Source organism: Cinclus cinclus, chromosome 1 (assembly GCF_963662255.1).
Source record: "Cinclus cinclus chromosome 1, bCinCin1.1, whole genome shotgun sequence".
Taxonomy (NCBI): Eukaryota; Metazoa; Chordata; class Aves; order Passeriformes; family Cinclidae; genus Cinclus; species Cinclus cinclus.
The window spans coordinates 148,812,975-148,835,958 of record NC_085046.1 but is presented as its reverse complement, the minus strand read 5'-3'; positions in this window follow the sequence as shown (position 1 = coordinate 148,835,958).

The window sequence follows — 22,984 nt, the reverse complement described above, 5'->3', positions numbered from 1 at the left end:
TGATGGCAGATCCTGGACAGCTGTTTTCCATGGAAAAGTGGAGTCAGGAAAGAACTGGTGATTTCCTCTCTTGGTAAAAGATCCTTATAGCTAAACAAAAAGAAACTCCTCTCCCTAAAGTGAACTGAAAAAGATTATTTAAGCAAGGAATTGACTGAAGTGTCCCTGTATGTTGTTAAGCTGTGACAAAGGGGAAAGAGGAAGTGGTCTGAAAATCTATTCTGAATTTATTATTCGTTTCCTTTGTGTTATTAATATTTTTTTTCTTTATCCCCTGTTAAGTTTTGAACCTGCTTTGCTTTTACTCCTATTTCACAACAAAAGGTAAATATATTTAAAATTTGCAAACCCAAACTATAACAATGGGTCAAACCCTATCTGGGTGAATGTATCCAATAGGTAAAGAGAATTAAATTACCTTCATCTCTACAGTTGTACAGAAATAAGTTCTCGCTTCGTTTCTTATTTCTGCCCTCAAAAGCTGAACACAGCACTGGAGAAAACAGATCAGAAACAGACTCAGGTGCCAGTAAAAACATGTGAGAAGACAAGATCAACTTAGGAAAAAAAAAAAAGGACGCAAACCCAAAACCAATCACTCTCTGGCAGAAGTCAAACCCTCAAAGGGAAGTCATGAAACAATGGAAAACACTTTGAGGAGTTAAGCTTGTCTTGTATATAACCACCACTGGCTATTTCAGAGTCTGTTGTTTAGGGGCAATCCTGCTTCTGAAACATCTTTATAATGAAAAGTGACTTAGAAGTTTGAATTCATGATTTTTATTCCAGTACCTGAATGTTTAGTACTTCATGACCTCACAAGGAAAAAGAATCTTCACATCAGAGGAAAATCAAAGGAAGAGTTATTTTGACTTAGAACATTTGATTGGTTTGGGTAGCTGTTGGTTTACTGATTACTTCAGGGTATGGAAAGTATGATATGTGCACCTGAAAGATATAAATACCAGTCTAGAAAAGAAGGTAATAGAAGGTAAACCCATAAGTAATTAATGGTTCTGATTATTAGATGCATTGCAAAGAAAATAATGAGAAAACTCAATTATGTCCCAATGCTGATTTCCATTAAGGAAGGGATTACTTTACTGTGGATTGGACAGGAAGGTCCAGAAGTCCTTACTAGGTCTGCTTAAACCAAAATGGATTAAGCTTCCAAGAGTGCTCTGGAAAAGAGTGTTCTTAGCATAGTTTGGATCCTGGAGTTCAGTGCGACTCCTGAAGACCTCACAACAAAAACTTCCATTGGTTTGATCACGATAGATCAGAGATTTCCCCCCCACTTCTGTCTGATGTCACATAGACATTTTAATAATTTTTCAGACCATTAAAGGCAAACTGCAGGAATGGATGCTTGTGCATGGAGTGCTTGTTCTCCCAGCTGAGCTTGCCCTGCAGACTCAGAGCAGCAATAGCTGTCAGGCAGGCACTTACATTAAGTACCATGTTGACATTAAAGGGATTGGGAAAAGTGCCCTAAAGAGTATTCCCCTCCCAAGCCTCCTCCCAGCAGAAGGTAACATTAACTCCTCAGCCTGGGATAAATTACCATATTAATTATTCAAAATACTTAATACCATCAAACAGAAATGAATTTACCAGATGCAATCAAGAGCCAGATGCAAGAAATCAATGGAGTTTAAAGGCCTTGGCTCTCAATGAATCATTAACTGGGTGCTCTCCTGAAGTTCAGGGAGTGGAGAGGATGTGAATTGCTTCAGGAGGGAGGAGAGGAGGTCAAAATGCAGCTCCAACCAAGAGTGAATTCTCCCTTCTCCCAAACTGTATCGATGATGATGTCAGCACTTAAGGGAATATTTAAGAGTGTGATGGACTCACAAAGAGCTCTGAGAGCAGGATGCAGCTGTGCAAACAACTGTGCTTTGAACCAGGGGAGTAAATCTACCTTGCTCTGGTAATCTTACTGTGCAGGTAAGTGCACAGGTAAGTAAAGGTAAGGCTTTTTTAGTTTGGAGCATGCTGCCCCTCAAAACTCTGCTGGTCAGGGGAATGTACCTCCTAACACCTGGACAAACTTGTGCAATATAAATCCAGACTAATTTTTCAGATTGATTTTACAGTGGTGATATACAGGACAGAGCTCAGCCTCTATTCTTCCTCTTTTACTGGTTACCTCCCCCATACTTGCTTTGGTACAGAAATCAGATGTTTCTTGTAATCCTTTTTGGGTTTTTTTGACATTTCCTAGTTGTGACACAGCAATATGGGGCAGTTTCTGTTTGCTGGTTTAGTGGTGAGTAATTTAGAGTTTGCTCGCATACAAAACCTGTAGTGGCTGAACTTTCACAATCATGACTTATTCCCACAGAAGAAATGTGGTGAGCAAATTTTAGAAATGCAAAGTGAAATCTGCAATACAAATACACAGAAAACATAACCTAGACTAGAATATCTTCTGATATCAGTATTCTGGGGATAGATGACTCTCTAGCTGAGTGTTTAACAGATTTTGCTTAATTAAGCCTTCCTTTTTACTGTGGCTTGCCTTGGGAGCTACTTCAGTTTGTTCTGGGCAGACACTGGGAACAATTCAGTTGTAGGGAGTTGTAGGGAAAATTCAGGTACTGGCTTTTCCTACCCTAATGGTCTCCCAGTGAAATGTCTTTCAGAGGCTACTTTGGCTTCTTGCATCACAAGACCTGTGAATTCCATATTTTGGTGACTCACACTGGCTGGCTGTGCCCAGGTGTCGGCAGTGGGGGCTGCAGGGTAGCCAGGGAGAAGGAACTGAGTTTCCCCTGTATCAGACCCAGGTTTCAGCCTTTATCTTGACCTGTTCCCACCTCTTGAGTAGGGGTGAGAGAACAGTGAGGTGCAGGGCTGTTCCCCGTACTACCATGCAGTGGTTTTTTGCCTTCCCAGCCTAACAATGGGAGAGAGGACATTCCCAAGAAAATGAATGGTGCTAAGCTGGTGGGATGGTGGAAGTACACACACACACACACACACACACACAGTCTTCTAGTTCTCCTCACACTGATTTTAGGGCTTTAAAAGCATTTTGTGTAGTGGGTGTCTTCAGCCTTTTCTGTGAAGGAGGAATGACAACCCTTTGTCTAAGGAGACAAGGTGCAAACTCCAAAATGAGTTCTGCCTCTTGAATGACTCCTGTCTGATGCTCATTTACTGCCTGTCACCAAGTCTTACTTAATTCCTTCCCTTTCTGATCTTCCTCAGCTTTCTGCTTCCAGTCCTCTTTTACTCTTGCTTGTCTGCTCACTGTTGAAAACAACAACTCATTTTAATATGAGCTCGGGGAAAGGGGAAAAATTAGGAAGAAGAAACAAAAGTATGTGAGACTTGTAAAGCCATGCTCTCACTGACTTGCTGTGAAGTGCATCAGCTGTTCAAAAATGCATCAGGAATACATTCCTTTGGGATCAGCTACTGGAGTGCAGTGTCTATGAAATAGTTTAATACTAGAGAACATCCAGAGATCAGAACTGGAGCAAAACATCAGACTTTCTGTCCTTTAAAATAGTGAGTATGAAATGTAAAAAGCCTTAGCCAGGAAGGTAAATACGATGGAAGGATGAGCTGGAGTTCTGTGGCAGTACTGGAGGTAAAGCAGCCATGGAATCTGCATAGAACCAGAAAATTGTAGAATGGTTTGTATTGGAAGGGACCTTAAAAATGATCTTGTTCCAACCCCCTGCCATGGGCAGGAGCATCTCCCACTAGACCAGGCTGCCCAGAGCCCCATCCAGCCTGGCCTGGAACACTTCCAGGGATTTTGCTACGTTCGTAATTGCCAGTAGGGTTCTAAGAGCTCTCAGAACTAGTTGATGGTGGACAGTTCTATTAAAATAAAATTAATGCTTTTGCTACTTCCCTTCCACACGCTATTCACGCTGAACCTGTGTTATGTATTTTGTGTTTGGGGACAATTCATCCCTTCCAGCTTTTCAAGATGTCCTGGGTAGGGACATGAAGGTTTAGGTTCTTCAGACCCTGTGCAATGCCAAAATTTAAATGAAAAGAATGGCAAACCTTTTCCTTCCCAGACAAGCTGAGGCATTTATGGAACAGCTGAAAATAGTCAACTCCTTTTGCATGAGCAATGATCAAGTTTTTTTTTTTTTTTTTTTTTTTTTTAGAAAGAGAATCAATTTTATGTGAAAATGCATCAGATTCTGCTCAGACAAAATGAAGTTTCTAAGGACAATTTTGAATCAATATGAAATATTCTCTTTTGTAAAATGATTACAGGGAGAGGAAAAATAAAGATGGTTTTTGGATCTACTTTTGTGATTGGTCTCTGCAAGAGTCTCTGATGGAGGGAAGGGGATGTGGGCCATGATTTATTAGCACAAGAGTATCACAAAATCTGAATTGGATGTTTCTTCTCTGAGTGCTACAGGAAAAAGCCTAAAAGTCTAATATCCCTCTCTCTCTGAACAACATTCTCTATGGAATAGGGACTTTGTCCAAATCCTGCTAAGAAACAAAACGTGATGGAAAATATTACATGGATATTATTTTTCATAATACATAGTTGTTTGTATAGTTTTACAGAATCTCTGTTGATAAGTCAAGAAGAGCAAACATTTATTATTAATAAATAATATTGCTGCTCTGCAGCAATGCAGAGCAATAATAATATCTGAAATTATTCATAGAATCATAACTTACCAAGGAGTAATAAACACAGAAAAATGACCTCTGGCTCAGGGAGTTCACAAGCTTCAAATTGCTGGAGTTTGGGAGAGGTATTTGAGGAAATATTGTGGGATATTTGCCATCCTCTAAGCAATCACATTGGTTCATTATTTATCATCAATCAATCTGGTTTTATGTTCTTAACACTTTTAAGTCCAATTGTTATTTGTATCTTTTCAAGCCTAACATGTATAGTAAGTTGGTTTCCATGTTTTTATTGTCTTGTAACACATCATATTTCTGGCCATGACCTAGGATTTTGCAGTTCTTTTTGTTGTATAAATAATTATAAATACTACAAGGAAAAGCATCCCAACTATTGTGCTTTCCTGGGAAGTTCCTTCCAAGCTGCAAGCCCCCAAGCACCAGATTTCCTTCCCTATAAATAGTCAGAGGCAGGCACCATTTGGAGGGCTGTATCATGATTCAAGAGTGGAGTTTTGACCATCAAGTTTCTCAAATAATAAAACATCTCTGTTCTGGTGATGATACTTGATAATGAATTCACTCCTCAGTGAAATTCATTCTTCAAGGACAGGATTAAATGAATCATATCCCATCTTCCCAGGAGCTAAGCCCCAAAGAAACTTTCCTTTCTCCCAAGCCCCTCCATAAATTTAATTAATTCCAGCACAAATACAGGAAAAAGAGATCTTTGCATGTTCCTCCCTGACCACAGAGCTCAGAGGTCTCCCATGGTCCATGAGGACAACAGCATTGAGGAGCAAATTTATTACTCTGGTATTAAATTTGTCCCACCTTGCTAGGAGCTCTCACCATTTTTCAGGCAAAGTGTCTTCATATTAAATTTCTAGTATAGGAATAGAAAGTGCCAGTAAAAGGTTGCCACAAATAATTCTGCTGCTCCATTCCTGGATGAATAACTTAATAATTATAAGGAATGTGATGCCACTGAGGGAGACCAAGATGAATTTATGGATACATTACTAAGCACAGCAGAAGGAACAGTAAAGACACAATGTAATTTTGTGAGAAAATCAATGAAATAAAACTATTACAGAAAAAGTATTGACACCACTCTGGAAATATGACTCCTTGTGATGTGAGTATATAGGGAGTAAAATGTGAGAGGCCAGTAATAAACTGAGCTAAATTCCCAAGGAGCATTCTGAGGGAAAAGGAAACCCCATGTGAGTTTACCATTAGTAAGAAGAAGGGAGGTACTCAGTGGGCTCAAATCACTCTGTGGCATGGGAAAATTGTTAGAAAAGTTTGATTGAGTCTTCTCATGTGTTATCAGGGTTCATAAAAAAATTCAATGAGAAATAACTGGTCCAATAAATACTAATATGAAAAACCAAACTCTCAGATTATAATAGGAAAATAATATTAAATAGTCATCAACTAAAATATACCTTCTAATTAACTTCATCCTGGGTAATTTATTTAACTGGCTAATGCTATCTCAGATTTTCAAGACCTCATGGAAGAAAAGGAAACTAGAAGACAAAAAAATTGCAAAAGCTGTCTTTACAATGGAAAAGAAAAAAAAAAAGCATAAAGATTCAGTCCCTAGCAAAAGTGAACAGCACTGAGCAGACAATATCTAAACAGGGTGACAAGGGGATGGATTTGTCAAGAATAACACAATGTGGTTTCCTTCTATGGCAAGATAATAAACACTGTGGAGCATTGTGAAGGGGGAAAAGCCTTCAATCCTTGTCTGTCACTGTAGGACATGACAATCCCATCAGTAAGATAAACATTAACTAAAAAAATTACTCTGAGGGAAGGCAAGCCTGACAATAACTTCTGCCCAGAGCACGTAACAAAGTAGTGCTGCCGAGTGAGGGTTGTACCAAATAAGGTTTCTGAGTCATCTGTGCTGGGTAGAGCTCAGTTTATATCCTCAGTGGTGAAACTAGAATTAGGTTTACCCATGTCAAGTTTTTGAGGACTATTCCTATTTTGCAGGACAGAGTGGTAAATCTTGGCAAATGTGAGAGATAGGCTGAAAATTGTGGGTATGTATTTTCCTAGACTGCCACATACCCTAAATTTGGTCATATTACTTTCCAAAATGCAAGCTGGGGCACACTTAGAAAAACAGGAGTTGCTCTGCAAAGGATCTAGGGATTATAGTAGATCTCAGGACAAATATTTTCCATTCTGCCAATAAAAAAATAAAAAAAAAAAAAATGAGACAGTTTGGGCTTTCTCTTTTAAGATAGATAATAATAGACTGAAGTTATGAGGAAAGGAAAATGCATTGAATAATTTGAAATCATTAATGTGTCATGTAATCTTTTACAAGGAAATTTGGTAGCCCCCTAAGTACTTTTTAGGAGGTTGGTAAATCCACTAGCCCAAAAAGTGCCCAGTCAGTGGTGAAACTGAGCAGATATACCCAGCAGGCACATACAGAACTTAGAAATCCATATATCCATGGTGACCGCACTGATCCAGCCAGAGACACATCCTCACTCCTAGCCTTGTCCTGCTGCCCTTGTTTGGCATCTCAGGATTAAGGTCTGTTAACAGGAGATATATTTGATTATCCATTTAATTAGATAAGTGTGTATGCGCTTATAGACATATACATGTGTGTGTATATATATATATATAAATAGAAATGTGCAGAGCATGGATCAAATTTCTCTGGGTCATGGCTTTCCCAATTTCTGGCACCTGGAGAGATAAACCCTTGAGGCCACAGTCTCACAACAAAAACCCACCCAGGGTATGAATCGTGTGGAAACTCAGACACATCTTTCTAACCTCTGATCCCTATCTTTCATAATTCTTGTTCCTTCTCAAATCGCTTAAACTTATTCCTTTCCCCGCCACTGCTTTTTCCCTTCCACATCCAATAATAACTCTGGTGAAATCACAAAATACTCTTTTTCTGCATCCCATGACACTTCCTATTTCCCCAAGGAAGTGACCCCTCTTAGTGTGTGAATGAATCCTCCCCCTGACCCACTGACGGGGTGCCCCCACACCCATGGGGCTGGGACTGGCTCTGGTCCATCACTGAGGGCTCCCCCAGTGCCCTTTTTCCTCTTGGCTCCTCTGTGTTTGGGGAGATTTTCCTGTGATGAGTCTGTGAGCAGCCATGGCAGGGGTTTTTGGGGGGTTACTTACCCCCCAGTTGCTTCTCTGTGGCTCTTTTTTGTGTAGGAAGATGAATTTTGCAAGGAGTTATCAGTGGAATATTCATATGCACTTATGGGCTGTCCTGAATAGAGCCCAAAATTAGCTTTTTTACAGGAAAAAATAAAAATAAAAAGGAAAACTAATCATACCATTTATTTTTGGAAATACTAATTTAAGAAAAAAGGCTTTGAATTTCCAGCTGTTAAAGAATGTGCAGATGTTGGAAACAGCTGGCAAGCCACTCTTCTCATGCTTAGAGAAATCTCAACCAGCTGTTATTTTTTTCATCCTACACAACTTCTACTTTTGCTGTGATAGGATGCAGTTGTAAAATAACTCTGTGATTGTCATGTTCCCCTCAATACCCCCCGTGTAACTTATTTTCCCTCCAGGTCTGTCTCCAACTGGTGCCACTTCTCTGTCAGCTGCAGGTCCAGTGTCTGTGGACATTCAGGAGAACTTTTGTGTCTCAAGAACCACAGAAATAAACTTGGAAAATCCTGAAAGTATCCATCCAGCCTCACTCTTGAGGAATATCAAGCCAGGAAGGAGGAACAGTGTCATGGAATAATCACAGATTCACAGAACGGTTTAGGTTGGAAGGGACTATAAGGATCATCTTGTTCCACCTCCCTGCCATGGGCAGACACCTTCCACTATCCCAGGTTGATTCAAGCCCCATCCAACCTCGCCTTGGACACATCCAGAGGTGGAGCAGCCACAGCTTGTCTGTGCCAGGCCTTCACCACCCTCACAGGAAAGATTTTTTTTCATAATATTTAATCTAAACCTACTCTCTTTCAGTTTGAAGTCATTCCCCTTCATGCTGTCACTCCATACCCTCATCCCAAGTCCCTCTCCAGCTGTCTTGGAGCCCCATTTAGGAACTGGAAGGGGCTCTAAGGTCTCCTTCGAGCCTTCTCTTCTCCAGGCTGAGCAACCCCAACTCTCTCAGCCAGTCTCAAGCAGGCTGTGTCCTGGCAATCCACATATCAGCCTTGCAGGTTTAACCAAACCTGGAGCAATGAATGCATCTCCAGGGCCGTTCAAGTGCTCCCAGGCAGTGAAACACCTTGCCAACATTATCCTCTGTAGTTCACTTCCACCTAGAATTGAGGGAAAGAGAAATGCTTAGCTCAGGAAATGCTTAGCTCTGCCTTACTTTTTCCAGAAGAGAGTGCATAGCTGGGTCGAATTGGATATATTTCTGATCACAGGGGAAGAAGCTTTGCAAGGTTAAGGCTTCATTATATTGCATGGGACAGGGAATGTCAGCAGTTTGTGTCTGAGGATGGAGTCTCCTCCATCCTTTCTCGGGAGGGTGATGCTGGCTCTGGTCGCACGCAACGTCAGCGCCCAGCGCGAGCTGCCTCGTGATTTGCTTCTCAAGGGCAGGAGGGCTCTTCTGACAGAGCAGCCCTCCCAGAACTAATTCAGCAGATGTTTAATGCACTTAAATATATATGAATTTACCAGGAGCTGACAGCGCAGTCACACCAGGCTCAGCCCTCACAAAGGGACTCTGTGTCCTTTAGCAGCAGAGAAGCCAAGTCAGGAGAAATTCCTGGGCAAGACTGTCCCACTGAGCAGCCTCACAAACTGCTTTGACTTATCTCCAGCTAATTGCTCAGCATAGAAAAGTGGTTTGTCATTGTCACTGTACCTCTGTTAAGAACTGTGTGTAAGCATGTGGAGAGAAATATTTCTTTTTCTGAATCTTTGAAAAGTAACACCCAAAGCAGAGACAGAAGACAGAAGCCCAGAGCGCCTGGAAATAAACCTCAGTGATAGGAATTGTGCTGGAAAAAGCAATAAAATCCATCTAAATTACATTTGGCATTTCCTTGGCTTGAGTTATTTGCAGAGAACCTGTTCTCTGACCCTTGGGTCTTCTGGCTTTAATTTGCCACCGCTGCTGTTGTCTTTCTAATCTTGTGCCTTTCTTCCATAGGAAAAAGGCTCAACCTTGAGTAGTTCAAGTGCCATGAATTGGAAAAGAACCACATCAATTATTGTCGCTGGAAGTGTCAATGCTTCGCACTTTGCTCCCCTTTTGTCTCTGTAATCTCTTGGCCTTCTTTGTGTGGCAAGTTTATGACATGCACAAAACCATCACCAAGTACTCAACCCCTTGCTTATCACAGATTGCAGTCCCCAAAAGCACACTAGCATTTGGCTACACCAATTACCCACAATTCTTAAAATATAATCTGATTTTCCTGGGAAATCACCATCCCGGGAAGTTCATCTGCTTTTACCATCAATGTTTTATGCAGGCAAATAAGCTCCTCTGATGTGTTTATTAGGAAGTAATTATTGGACAAATATGGGCATTAATCAAACATGATGATGGAATAGATTGGATTTAGCTGGGATACAGTTATATTTGTTTCACAGTAGCTTGTATGCGGCTGCAGTTTGGATTTGTGGTGAAAGTTGTGTGGTTGCTTTTACAACATCAAAGCCTCTTTTGCCTCTTACTGGAGGGGCACAAAGAAATCTGAGGGCACCATCAGGACAGCTGACCCCAACTGCAAAAGGGATATTCCAGACAAACCATGGCATGCTCAGGATATAAAGCCAGGGGAGAGGAAGGAAGGGAGGGAGGGATGTTCTCAGTGCTGGATTTGTTTCACCGAGTCACTGTCACACATGATGGAGCTCTGCTTCCCTGGGGTGGCTGAACACCTGCCTGCCCTTGACAAGTGGGGAAGGAGTTTATTGTTTTCTTTTGCTGGTGGGCACAGCTTTTCTTTTCCTTATTAAACTGTCTTTACCTCAACTCATAAGTCTTCTCACTTTTACTGTCCCATTTTCTTCACTGCCCCATCCCAGAAAGAGGGGAGTGAGTGAGACCTTGTGTGTGACTCAGCTGCCCACAAGAAATAAACCATGACATGGGAGGAAAAAAAAAATGTATAATCAAAAAGCAAATATTATTATGTACTTTAGTGCAAGGTTCAAGTATGTCTCAATTTCAAATAACATTATGCAGCACTGTCAGTTCTTTGTCCCAGGAAAATATTCTCCTCCCTCCAGAGTACTCCAAATGGGAGCCTAGGGCAGCATATTTATTTGTGGGAGAAAAGATCCCATATCTGAGTATCAGATGTAAATATAGATGTACATGTGGCAGAACAAAAGAAAAGCTATCCATCAATAAGCCTGACTAAAATGTTGAGCTCTTTGGATACTTGGAGGTCGACCTTGAAATTTGAAAGTTATGGAGCTTTTATGTGCACAGAGATTCTGCTGCAGATGAAAACCAAATAAAAGACTTGAGGATATAACTGAGTAGTCATCTGGGATTTAAAATTTTCTTCTGATGCCTCTTTGGCTGAGCGAGAAAAAGAAAAATCAACTGAGAATATCAGGTAAATTGATAAATCAATCAGATATGTTTATGCCTAATTGGTAATGACAGGTTTTCCAACAAAAGCTGTAGCTTATATCCAATGGTTGCAAAGGACACAGAGATCAGCATAGGAATGATGCAGAGAATTCAGAGAGGGTTTTTGAGCATCTACCTCTCCAAATTGTGGCATTTGAACTCCACTGAGGGTGGGTACGCTCCTGGCAAAGGGCAGTGGTCTCACTTTCCAAAAAAAAGAAAAATAAATTCCTGCTTAGTGCAAGAAGTTCAAGTGCCCAGTCTTTTTCTGGAGTAGAAATCACTTAATCTTACAAAGTCAAGTGAGACCTTGAATTTAAGGGTTCCTAGTTCCTCTAGACCTCCAGTAACCTGAGACAGCCCTAACAAGACAGGATGCCCAAACATGTCATTTTGTCAAAGGTACACTTCACTTGGAATCAATATCTTTGGGGGAAAAAAAAAATGTACTTTCAGTCACAGACTAGAATGGCAAGACTAAGAAACAAATCTGATAAATTTGTCAATCCATAAATAACCTGTGGGATGCAGCCTTTGGCTGCTACAAAGTCCTTCCAGCACCATTTGCTCCAGTATCCAGGACACCCTGATTCCTAAGTTCATATTTTAGCTGGCACTAAATTTGGAAAATCATTCTGCAATTCCCATGCTAAATGGAGACTCAGTTTCAAGCAAGAGGAAACCTTCAGCCTTCAGAGAGCTCTGATTGACAAGAATAATGTGACAGCAGAGGACAAGATGATTTCTTGATTTGCTAAAGAGGAGAAGAAATTACTGAACTGCAAAAGCCATGAACTGCCAAGCAGACACTAAACCAGAGTAAATGTGTAAGAACAGGCACCAAGATCTAACACTGCAGCCTCATCAGATTCTCCCATCACAGATGGTGCTTCACGACCTTCCTACACAGACAAGCCTCACCAGGAGAGATACCTGAGCCAAGAATTCCTGCTGATAAATCCCATATACTCCCTCTCCCCTTTTACTTTTGAGGTAACTGATGGGCTGAGCAGGGGGAAACACAATTCACTCTGCTGCCTGTAGGGATGCCTTAAAAGGCAGAAGAAATGCCAAATAATGGAGGTTATCTGTTGGGAAGTGCCATGAATAAAACATGTTATGCTGTCTGTGTGCATTTGTCCTCCCTGCCCTACAGTGAAAGATCCCTGCTACACATCACAATTTGGAGAGCAGAAAAAAGGTCCTGGGTGACTTTGCTGTGCCAGGGCAGGAGCAGACAATCCTTCTGTAAACTAAGACAAGACTATTTCTGACCCACGGGCCAAAGTTCAAAGGCAGAGACAAGCCATTAAAATTAATGGGACTTAATAGCAATCAGATTTCTAAATATATATCACCTACTGAACACTTTTGTGGTTCTGGGCTTTATTTTGAAGATCTTTCTATGTTGGCCACCCCTGAAAACCTCTTCATTTAATTTCTGGTCACATTATTTTAATAGAAAAGCAAAAAGTAAATTAAAAAAAAAAAAAAGGTGTTGAAAATTTGGAAAATGTTTTGAGGGCTTTTTAAGCTGAAGGAGGGTAGATTTAGACTGAATGCTAGGAGGAACTTTTTCTACCCAGACCAATACAGCAACTTCTTGCTTCTTCTTCCCTTTATTTGTTTTTCTTTTTTTTTTTTTTTCTGGAAGAGGTCTGCAGATCTTTCACAGTTTTTTTTGTTTGTTTGTTTGTTTGTTATTGTTTTTTGTTTTTTTTATTTTATTTGATCATGTTTTGTTGTGGATTTTGTTTGATAGTTTTATTTTGTTTGTGTTTGTTTTTTTTTTTTCTGAGGGGGAAGCTAAGGGATATTTTCAGTTTTGTTCATTTGCCTGTTTATTTTTTCAAGGAAAATAAAAATAAGCAACACCCCCACCCCCTCATTTTATCAATAAGAATAAAGATAACTTTATCCTTTATTACACTAATTTGAGGCTTGACCCTCTCGTGTGTATAAATCGTACACAAAAAGATATAAAACTGGTTCATTTATTTATTGTGTCTTTTGACTGCCATGGACAAAACAGGTCATGTAATCTACAGCATGAGAAAGATACAGGGAGGGGAAAAATATGTACCATGTGTATGACTTTAAACTGAAAGAGGGTAGATTTAAACTGCATACCAGGAAGAAATTCTCCCCTGTGAGGGTGGTGAGCCCCTGGCACAGGTTATCCAGAGAAGCTGTGGCTGCTCCATCCCTGGAAGTGTCCAAGGCCAGGCTGGATGGGGCTTGGAGCAACCTGGGATAGTGGAAGGTGCCCCTGCCCATGGCAGGGGGGGTGGAACAAGGTGGTTTTGGAGGCCACTTTCAACCCAAGTCATTCTATAGGTACTAAACTATACACCAAAAGACAGAAAAAAAATTTAGCAGGCCTCTATATTCTGCCCACGCTGATAAATCACCTTAAAACCAACCACATTGTAAGCACCCCTGAGAAAGCTTTCAATATGTAATATAACCCAGGAGTATCTGTTGATTTTTGGGACAACAAGCCAGTTAATTTGATAACTCTGAGTGTCTCCTAATGTGGAACAGTACCTTACAATATTTCTAATGCATTTAGAGACTGTTAAGTCTGAGCTGGCTCAACCCTCCTTTATCTATTTGTACATTTATGATCACATAAAACTCAAACACAACACAGGATTTTGCTCTCCTGAGACAACAGCAGATTTCTTTATTTGCTGTTTTTGTTGTGAAAGTTTTGCAGAGGCGAGGCTCTGTTTGGGACTTTAGGTATGAAATAAATAAATCAAACCTTAAAAGTATTTTTTGTGACCATTTTCATCAGAGGTCATCAGGGTTCCAAAGATGTCATAGGGCATTAAAAGTGCATTTGGAAGGGTATGAGACAAGTGGTTTGTAAAATGTGAAAGTTATGGGGGTCACAAAAGGAAAAGTGTTGAAAAAAAAACTCACTGAAAATAAGGGTTTTTTTGTTTTGTTTTGTTTTTTCTTTTTTTTTGTTTTGTTTTGTTTTTGTTTTTTGTTTTTTTTTTCCAGAAAAATGCTCAAAACATTTCCATATGAAATGTTTCTTCTTCTTCTTTGAGGTGAGTAAAAACTATTTTTTTTTTAAAAAAATAAATAATTGGCCTAACCAGTACAATGGACTGCTTAATTTTTCTACAAACACTTTTAATTTTTTTTTCATTGTGTTAGTTTGTTTCATCAAGAAATACATGAGTTGAATATGAGCAATTAGACCCAAAATTGTTTATTTTGATATGTGTGCACTGGGAGAATTTGGTGGATTGGTGGGTTTGGGTGGGCATTTCTCCATTTTCTCCACCAAACCACATATTCCATTAGTTACATAATTCTTAGAATCATGCAGAGGTTTGGGAGATATCACTTCACCTTCTCTGTTTCTGCTTCTTAATCTCCTTAGATTGTAAATAATTGGGGTCAGAACTGATTTTTCAAGAATTTGTACCAACCCCTGAAAGAAATGCATCCCCAGTCTCAAGTAGAATCTTTAACTACTTCTGTAACAGAAATAGTAAAATAGTGAGAGGAGCAATAATAACCACAGTGCCTGGGAACCAAACCTGATTAGGAGGCATCACTCAGTGTCACCTGGCAGTTGACCTTTATCTCAAACAGACACAGATTTTTTAATACATTTTTTTTTCTCCCACTCTCTGTTATTGCTGTGAGGCACAACTGATATGTGAAAGCTGCTGCTAGAAAGCTACTCATTAAATTGTAATTTTAGTGTGCTGACATTTCAATGGGAGCTTTGGTCCCTGTGTGGCTCAACAATTTAGATTTGCAAAATATCATGCAGGGCTCTGTAAGCTTGGCTCTGTCAACTATTGGTGGATTACAGCAGCAGAAAATATGGGGGAAAATGAATGGCTGAAGGTTCTGTAGGGCCCTGTATTTTATCAGTGTTCAAGTGAAGAGAATTAAAGTATAGTATATGCCTCTGATCAGAAAAAAAAAAAAAATCATAAAAAGGTTGTCCTTTCTTCCAAGACTGAGAATCTCTGTGGTGTTTCCTTCACACGTCCTATGGATTTTGTGAGGATGAGGATGCAGATCTACTGCCCCTGAGAGAAAGGACTTCTCGAGTAACTGATAAAGGCACCCTAAATAATGGAATGCTTTTCATCAAACTTCTGAGTCTGAAAATGTTTCACCTCAGTCCCTGTCCTGAAGATGGGCAAGAAATAAGGAACAAAATTAAGATTTGGGCAGACTTGGTCAAATCCGGCTTGACTCTAGAGAAGGAGAAAGGTGTAGAATAGTTTGTAAGGGTGTAACAAAGGGGTTGCATTTCCAGGGAGTGATCAAGCCTTCATCCTTGCCCATGTGGGAGATACTAAACCAAGCTGTACCCCCTCTGATTACAAGCCAAGGGCCTACCATTAAAAATAAAGTTCATAGTGATCCAACATGACAAATGCCCCAACATTCCTGAACATGGAAAAGGAACTTCTTGACATTACACATATCTTTTTAGGTGTTTTATTGATCTTTTTCTGGACAGCAAATTCCAGAGTATCTTGCAGTTTTCTGCACAATGCTGAGAAGCAGATTGTTAAACAGAGACTATCTCTAACCTTGATATCAGCAGCTCCAGGGCACAGAAGAAAATATATTTTGAATTAAAGTTGCAAGCAGCCGTATTAACAAGCATATGATTACAGTACAAATTGCCCTGAATAATTCAGGAAGAGTCCTATCCAAAGTTTGATGGTAATCACAGCATGGGAGAATATTATTAAAAACGAAACCTGCTGTCAGGGGAAAGAATTGCTTCTCTCCTCTCCTCTCCTCTCCTCTCCTCTCCTCTCCTCTCCTCTCCTCTCCTCTCCTCTCCTCTCCTCTCCTCTCCTCTCCTCTCCTCTCCTCTCCTCTCCTCTCCTCTCCTCTCCTCTCCTCTCCTCTCCTCTCCTCTCCTCTCCTCTCCTCTCCTCTCCTCTCCTCTCCTTTCCTCTCCTCTCCTCTCCTCTCCGGAGAGAATCAGAAAATTGAGCAGTTATCACTCAATTCACTGTGTCATTCTTGTCACTGCTGCTTGCTAAACCCAAAATAAATGAAACAAATTTGGTCGTCACCAAATCTATTGCTTGCCTTAGAAAATAAATGTTCATTTGTGCCTGGGGATATGGATCAAGGGCTCTATTAGCAAACCTTGTCTGAATATCAGGGCTCATTCTGGAAATGCAGAAAATCTCTCAGGCATTTATGGTGTCCTACTTTACTCTTCCCCCCCCCCCCCCCCCCCCTTTTTTTTATTTTCCAAAAACCCACTAAAACTGAAGAAACTCCAGAGGGGGGAGTCTTTATTTACCCATGGCACAAGCATAACCCATTGCACAGCTCCCCTTGATGCCATGGGACATCTGCTCACACCAGTGGCTGGGATGCAGCAGAACAGCACAGTCCCCACTGACCCCCACATGGATAAAATGGCAATTAGTGCTCCCCAGAGCAGAGCTGGTGTGTCAGGAGCTGGGCTGAGATATTAGAGGATGGCTGGCTGGAGGTGAGGGAGGTGCCCAGGATGGGACAGTGAAGTGGTGCTTTGAACACAGGTCTGTTTTCAGCTCTGCTGCTTCTCAGTTTCCTGAGCTGGGCTGAGTCGTGGTGTCAGCCTTGTCTCATCCACCATCTGTGCCTGTCTGTTTGCACTAAACAAGCTTTGGGGACAATCTCTCTTTTCTTTTTTTCTTTTTTTTCCTCCTTTGTGCTGCACTTATCAGCAAAAAGCCCAGAAACTCAAAGAGGATGCTGAGGGAATGTCTGTGCTGTAAGTATAAGAATATTCCTTGTAAAAGGCAAGCAAGCAAGCCACAGAAATGCTATCTGACAACCTGCACAGACCTGCCACAGCATCTTGTCAGACCTCTTGGGAAGAAAATGTTATCTTAGGAGAGTCTTTTCTCAGTCAGAGAAACTTGCAGGCATTTCCCAGGTCTCCAGATGCCTCCCTGACAGGGAGACAGGGCTCAGCACAGCTTGGACACTCCTGCAGAGCTCAGACGGCTCCCAAAGTTTCTGGTGAAATGTTGCTGTTGCTGTAGCGACTCCTGTGACAACTTTTTGTCCTTTCTACCCAGCAACTCACTACAAGTATAGGAACAGGCTGGGTTTTTTTCCAGGATAATGACTGACAACTCCAGCAACAGATTTTTGAGTTCTTGACATAAGTGTGGAAGGGGGTAAAGGAAGGGAAGCACAAAGCAATGAATGTGTGTGCTTTCACAGAAAGTGCCAAGCACCACACCCCGAAACTAAGTTTTGACAACCTGAGCTGATATAAGGAAGATGGAGACAAATGTGTCTGTATTTGTGAAGGGTGAGAGCTGCTGTAAGCAGAGAAGCAAAACTCAGCAGGCTTCACTCAGTGGTTAGAACAGGTTTTTTTCCTCTGCATCCACATACACAGCTGTGTGTTTTTGTGACCAACAAGGCAGTGCACTAAAATATTGAAGATGCTAGAAAATAAATACTTTGATAATTCTAATTATTTTTCATCTACTCGGTTTCTCATTTCTATATTGAAGTTTCAAACAAGACACTCTCTTGTTAGTTTTGGGCTTGTTTTGTGTCCAGTTTCATTTTCTTGTCCTCAGACCTCGACACTGCAGTATTGGGTTGTCAAGGCTAAGAGAGCCATCTAAATTACCCTTATTCATTGGTCTGCCTTGAATAGAAACACTCAGATTGATCTTATTTGCTGAATTTTCCAATTAAAAATTAATTTTACAGAAACCATTTTTCTAGCCATTAGTCTCCACCAGAGTTAATGTCAAAGGCTCAGTTTAGATTAGCTTAGATCCCTGTATTAAAAGCACCTTGTCAGAGCCACTTTGGGACTCATAATATTTATCAGAAGTGCCGAATCTCCCCCACTCAGCCCGAATTTACCAGCTTTTAAGCAGAAAGCATAACTCATACTCCAAGCCAAAGAGAAAATTCCAGCAGGGGAGAACAAAAAACTGCATGACCAATTTTAAATGGAGCTTATTGAGTAAGTGTTCCATTTAGAGTAGAGACATCACTCATTCGCTTCTGAATTACATTAAAAAAAATAAAACATGACTATGCAAGACTGCCATCAGATTGTGCCTTGATTTGAAGTCAGTAGATTTGTTTTCAACAGTCATTACCATTTCTGGAATGTGATATAACTGTTCTGGCTATAAGGACAGAGTGGATCCAACACTGAACTGAGCCCAGTATCAACCTGAGCTGCTGCCCAGTGCCTTACTGGGAGGGACAGGAGCTCTTGGACTGGCATTTATATGGAAAATAGCCTGCAGAGATATTTGTAGCCAACATTTCAGTCCAATTTGACTCCTGACAAACACACAAAGTTCCTGCTCCTGTGATTCATCCACCCACTATGACAAACCAGCCCTATTTTCTGATTTTGTTTGCAGGCCCACTGTTTGGTCCACATGTATTTTATTTAGCACCACGGGGTTTTTTAAAAAGGTCATCAGAAGTTAAAATACAATTCCAGATCAAGTCTCAGGAGGAAAAAAACAAAAAAAAACCAAGCAGAACCAAACAAAACACCAAAAACCAAACAAAACCAAACAAAAAACCCAAACCAAACAAACAAGAAAACAAAACAAAACCAAAACAAACAAGAAAACAACCCACCCCAACCTGCTCAATTTAACTAAATAATGTAAATTCCTCTTTTAGGTCATAATAAAATTGTACAGATCAATATTAACCATGCTGTGTGTTTGTGACCAAAAAAAAAAAAAAAAAAAATTTGCAGTCATAAGCTTTTTATTTCTTCTCTTTTGTCCCCTTCCAGATCACACCAAATGGCACTAGTGCAGCAAACAAGAATTTTCCTGATTGATGAAAAAATTTGTGGAAAAGGCAGGAATTCATCCTTGGTAAATGAATGTTAGTGGTCCTGGTAGCCACATACTGAGATGCACTGATGAATACGTGAGATTTATGGGTTAATTTAAGGTTTAACAGATTGTAGTTGAAATAAGAAGGTGTCTGGTACCATGGATGATGAGAAAAAACCTGTCAGATGTGTCATAGGATCACAAAATAGTTTGGGAAAGGGACCTTCAGAAGTCTTCTAGTGCAAACTTCCCAGCATCTTCAACAGGACCAGGAATGACCTCAGAGCCCTGTCCAACCTGACCTCAGATGTTTCCATGCATGGGGCATCCACCACATCTCTGGACAACCTGGCCCGGTGTTTCACAACTTCATAGTAAGAAAAAAATTCATCTTTTCATCGAGCATAAATCTCCCCTGTTTTAGTTTAAAAATGCTGTTGGCTGCCCTACTGCAACAGTGTAAAAAACCTGTCCTCGTCTGTTTTAAAATCCCCTTGTAACCATTGGAAGTTTACAATAAGGTCTGCCAGGAGCCTTCTCTTCTCCAAACTGAACAATCCCAACTTTCTCAGCCTGTCTTCACAAAAGAGGTTATCAATCCCCATCTCTGTGACCTCCTTTGGACCTTCTCCAGCAGGTCCATGTCTTTCCTGTGCTGAGAAATCCAGAGCTGGATACAGCACTGCAGGAGAGAAGAGGGGAAGGGAAAAGGGAAGGGAAAAGGGAAGGGAAGGGAAAAGGGAAAAGGGAAGGGAATAGGGAAAAGGGAAGGGAAAAGGGAAAAGGGAAGGGAAAAGGGAAGGGAAGGGAAAAGGGAAAAGGGAAGGGAAAAGGGAAGGGAAAAGGGAAAAGGGAAGGGAAAAGGGAAAAGGGAAGGGAAAAGGGAAAAGGGAAGGGAAAAGGGAAAAGGGAAGGGAAAAGGGAAAAGGGAAGGGAAAAGGGAAAAGGGAAGGGAAAAGGGAAAAGGGAAGGGGAAAGGGAAAAGGGAAGGGGAAAGGGAAAAGGGAAGGGGAAAGGGAAAAGGGAAGGGAAAAGGGAAAAGGGAAGGGAAAAGGGAAAAGGGAAGGGAAAAGGGAAGGGAAAAGGGAAAAGGGAAGGGAAAAGGGAAAAGGGAAGGGAAAAGGGAAAAGGGAAGGGAAAAGGGAAAAGGGAAGGGAAAAGGGAAAAGGGAAGGGAAAAGGGAAAAGGGAAGGGAAAAGGGAAAAGGGAAGGGGAAAGGGAAAAGGGAAGGGGAAAGGGAAAAGGGAAGGGAAAAGGGAAAAGGGAAGGGAAAAGGGAAAAGGGAAGGGAAAAGGGAAAAGGGAAGGGAAAAGGGAAAAGGGAAGGGAAAAGAAGGGAAAAGGGAAAAGGGAAGGGAAAAGGGAAAAGGGAAGGGAAAAGGGAAGGGAAGGGAAAAGGGAAGGGAAGGGAAGGGAAGGGAAGGGAAGGGAAGGGAAGGGAAGGGAAGGGAAGGGAAGGGAAGGGAAGGGAAGGGAAGGGAAGGGAAGGGAAGGGAAGGGAAGGGAAGGGAAGGGAAAAGGGAAGGGAAGGGAAGGGAAAAGGGAAGGGAAGGGAAGGGAAAAGGGAAGGGAAGGGAAGGGAAAAGGGAAGGGAAGGGAAGGGAAAAGGGAAGGGAAGGGAAGGGAAGGGAAAAGGGAAGGGAAGGGAAGGGAAGGGAAGGGAAGGGAAGGGAAGGGAAGGGAAGGGAAGGGAAGGGAAGGGAAGGGAAGGGAAGGGAAGGGAAGGGAAGGGAAGGGAAGGGAAGGGAAGGGAAGGGAAGGGAAGGGAAGGGAAGGGAAGGGAAGGGAAGGGAAGGGAAGGGAAGGGAAGGGAAGGGAAGGGAAGGGAAGGGAAAAGGGAAGGGAAGGGAAGGGAAAAGGGAAGGGAAGGGAAGGGAAAAGGGAAGGGAAGGGAAGGGAAAAGGGAAGGGAAGGGAAGGGAAAAGGGAAGGGAAGGGAAGGGAAGGGAAAAGGGAAGGGAAGGGAAGGGAAGGGAAGGGAAGGGAAGGGAAGGGAAGGGAAGGGAAGGGAAGGGAAGGGAAGGGAAGGGAAGGGAAGGGAAGGGAAGGGAAGGGAAGGGAAGGGAAGGGAAGGGAAGGGAAGGGAAGGGAAGGGAAGGGAAGGGAAGGGAAGGGAAGGGAAGGGAAGGGAAGGGAAGGGAAGGGAAGGGAAGGGAAGGGAAGGGAAGGGAAGGGAAGGGAAGGGAAGGGAAGGGAAGGGAAGGGAAGGGAAGGGAAGGGAAGGGAAGGGAAGGGAAGGGAAGGGAAATAACTTCTGTCTTTAAGTCACAGAGGGAGACTGAACTGTGAACCCAGACTTGTTATAAACAGTGGTTCATAATTATTGCAAAGTCCTTGCTGAAGTATAGAGCAGGGCTTACTTTGAGAAAATGAGACATGATACTCAGACTTTCAATTTCTTTTAATAAACAATTTATGTAAATTTAAATACATTGCATATGCATGCTTAAATTTGTTGCTCATAACGATGACAATCGCAATTAAGCTCTCTGTTCTTCTGGTGGTAATAATAATACAGAACAAAAAATAAATAAATAATATAATAAGTTATGCTTCCTGTGACCTTTTTAAAAACTTGTGAGCAAACTGCAAAATCAATCTTTTTAAAAAATCTTATTTTGGCAACAGTTTAATAATCACATGCATTTATTTAGGTATTTCTGTTTTGCCTTGGGGAGGTAAAAATGAGGGGCTAAATATACAAGAAATTTATTTGCAAAGGGAAAGGCTAACTGAACACAAAATGTCTTCCATTGTTTTAATTATTTATATACTATATCTGTAAATTGATCATAAAAGTCTTATGATCAATGAAAGAGAACTGCATTTAGAGCAGTGATGCAGAGAGATAAGATCTTCTCTTTCTGTGAGCTAACGAAGTTCATACTTCAAATGGAATTGCAGACACAAATGGGAGTAAAACCTACTCAAATTTAGTTGAGCAGTTTTGTTTCCAGGCCTAGCTTAATGACTGGAAGCTGCAGAGTGCTCGGATTAATATACATTAAACTTCTTATGTAAATATTTCTGTTCAGGTAAGGGAGAGGATTGAGAATGGATGGAGAAGGGAAAAGAACCAAACCAGTGACAAATGGTGGGAAATTCTCCTCCATGCCCCAGCCAGGCTGACCAGGGAAGAGAAGTGACCCAGGTCATGGCGGGGGTTATGTCGCACTCTCAGTTTACCCCATCCCTGACTTTTATGAACTGAATTCTTGTTCATCCCACACAGAGATCTCCAGCTCCTTTACTGCTGCCTCTCCCTGCCACTGATGCAGGTCATCAGCTGCCCACATCCGTTTGGGTTCATTGGGTTAATTAAGTCTCAATATCTGTTCTTAAACTCCCTCTGCAGCTCAGCCCAAACCTCTGTTTTGCCATCCTGTGGCCATTCCATTGAAGCTTTCCAGAAAAGAGGTTTAATGAATATTCATGGTTTTGGAACACTTGGGGGGATTTTGCTTCTAGGTATGTAGTTGTGAGTTCAGACTGAGTCTCTTGTAACTCCAATCTGGAATGAGATTCTGATGAATAAATACGGACATTCCCCAATTTGTAGTCTGTTTTAAGGCAGCTGGATATGCATGAGATTAGTGAATCTTGGGCCAGACTCCTGGTCTGGGATAATTGGAAAAGTGAGCATTTATACCCAGGAAGTTGTCCTATTTCTTCCCGATGTTTTATCCTGTGTGTTTTTGCCTAGGAAACAGACAGGAGTATCCCAAACAAACAAGCATGTTTCGCATTAGACGTGTTACATCCTCTAATGGAAACAAATTCACTGAAATGAGAGGAACAAGACTGTCTCATTGATTCCTTATCTACCTGCTGACATGGAAAATTAGCCATTTCCAGCGGATCTTTCATCTGCTAATTATCCTCATTGATTTTGGATGAGGAAATGTAGTGTCTGAATTCAACTCCATGTTCTTCCAGCCAAGA